The sequence below is a fragment of the Arvicanthis niloticus genome, chromosome 12, assembly GCF_011762505.2.
Source record: "Arvicanthis niloticus isolate mArvNil1 chromosome 12, mArvNil1.pat.X, whole genome shotgun sequence".
In the NCBI taxonomy this organism is placed as follows: domain Eukaryota; kingdom Metazoa; phylum Chordata; class Mammalia; order Rodentia; family Muridae; genus Arvicanthis; species Arvicanthis niloticus.
Window position 1 is genome coordinate 39,223,778 of NC_047669.1, and position 2,351 is coordinate 39,226,128.

The 2,351-nt window shown below is 36.6% G+C and overlaps 1 non-coding gene across 1 annotated transcript; it reads left to right on the top strand.

Moving 5' to 3' along the window:
- Positions 1 to 1,519: 1,519 nt before the first annotated feature.
- On the top strand, positions 1,520 to 1,651 carry LOC117718381 (small nucleolar RNA SNORA71). Its single transcript, XR_004608063.1, has one exon. It is a non-coding gene; the product is annotated as a small nucleolar RNA SNORA71 (small nucleolar RNA).
- Positions 1,652 to 2,351: the final 700 nt, after the last annotated feature.

The following is a 2,351-nucleotide window of genomic DNA, read 5'->3' on the forward strand; positions in this document are numbered from 1 at the left end:
ATAACCATTATTTCCCAGTAAGAAACATTTTATTAGCCCGAGGTAATATTAATTTACCAATAAATGTGACTAAGTATGGTGAATTGCTCTAAAAATGAGAGAAAAGGTAATCAAAACTGGGAGCCAGAGAAATTTCTCAGCATTTAAAAGCACTGGCTGTTCTTCCAGAGGTCCTGACTTCAATTCCCAGCAACGACATGGTAGGTCACAACCATCTGTAATGGCATGTGATGCCCTCTTCTGGTGTGTCTGAAGACAGCTACAGTACACTCATATATATAAAATAAATAAGTAAAACTCCTTTTAAAAAGTAATCAAAACCAGTATAGGATGTAGCTGGTAACAAACAAGAGAGTCACATTTGGTAGTTTCAATAAAATGTTAAATATTTACATGCGACAATTTTCACAAACTAGAGAACACATATGATGTAGTCATCAATCTCAATACTTTATAAAAGAAAATGTGTTATTTAAGCGTGCAGTTTTGGAGGTTAATATTTTAAAATTAGTCAGCCACAACTGTTGGTCCTGAGAGGCATGATCAAGGCAGGATGAGGTGCCAATGAGATCATGTTAGGGAATAAGTTCAAGAACCCAGGAGGTAAGCTCATTCCTTTATAAAAGCTTGCTCCTAGGGGGAAAATGACAGGGATCCCACCAGAGTTATTCAAATCCCTTCCATAGACACTCAGCAATTTAACTACTGTATATCTCCACCAGCCTATTAAAGCTTCCACATAAACCTCTGGCAGAGGAACCACGGGAGGCACACATAAATTATATCCATAGCATTTTGCTTAAGGTGAAAAATGGAAGGAATTCACTGCCTTAAAAATGATACAGTTGCTTACTTGAAACAATTTGATACAACCAATTTAAAAATCAATTTGTATATTTTAGCTCCAGAATATTTCTACTCAGTTTAGTTTAATATATTTTCTTTTAGACTTACTGACAAACCTAATGTTCTAGAGAAAAACTGTTATGAAAGGATTGTGAAAAGGGAAGCCACATCAAGGTATGTGAAACTGATACTATAATTCATACATGATAATGTTAGGAAATAACTAAAATACAATTTTCTCATTATTTTGTCACAGTTCTCTCACATTTAATGAGTGTGTGGGAAGCTTAGGGCAGCATAATTGATACAACAGCCTGGTATGTCTGTGTCTTATAAGGAAAGAGATAAAAAATGCAGTAATTTTTCTTAGACTCAGATTTGCTTTATGAGTAGAGACTATGATATAGTTCCTGAAAAAAAAAGACTTTAATAATTAACCCAATAATAGGTATTTAGCAGGCTTTAAGCAAATGCCAAATGCACACAAGAGCAACTGAGATCAGACACAGGTCTCTGAAGTCATAATTGCTAAACAATGTTTACAAGGCACAGTGAGAAGTAATTATATAATCTATCAGTTTGAAATCTACATTTGGCTAGAGTATCCATTTCCCAATGCTGGATAGTATCTTAGCTTTCAATATATACAGAACTACTAAGAAGAAATAGGCTCCCCTGTTTCTGAAAGTATTCATGGGCTTTTGTGCCCTGGTCATTGATAATGCAGGGAAAGGATGCTGAAAGCCTTTCCTGTTGTCTGGAAGGTCTGCTCCTGTCCTTGCCAAACCCTGATATTTTCAACACATCTTCTGTCACACGGTATCTTCATGGGATGGCTACTGAACCAGGCTCATCTAGCAGGACTAGGCAGAGACATTAGAGGCTTATGAAAGGGAGGTCGAAGTAAGGTATTGCCTTGAGGAAACCTCGTTATAAACTAGCTTTCCAATTATCTCATAAGCTTCAGTTGTATCCTCCTGTGGTCCAGCATTTACTGCCTTCAATTGGTGCTATAGAAGACAAAACTCAAGAAGCCTTTGTGGGAGGAGAAGGCTACTTAACTGCTTTATCTTGCCTCCCAGGTATTTGTGAACACCAGAGGGTGAGGAAGTAGGTGGCAAGTCCACCATGCAATGTGAACCTGGAGACATAGCCACTTAGATCACCAAAAATAAGCTTTTTACTCTGTTTGGTAATTGTTTAAGTTATGAGAGACTCATGCATACAAAATCCTAACATCAACACCGTTTGTCCTGTGCCCATGCCCATCTGTTAGTGACTGAATGACTACAGTGAAAAGAGATTTTCTTATCAATTTGTTTTTAACTTTTTTGCTATCTCCTCAATAACAGTGCAACAAACCTTATGGATTTATAACAAAAAGAATGTAATAAGTAAATGCATACTTACACAATATAAAGGTGGATATATGCAAATATACAGATAGCTGAATGGTGAGAAGAAATTTATCAGCCCAATTGGCAGATAAAAGAATTGAGGCTGTG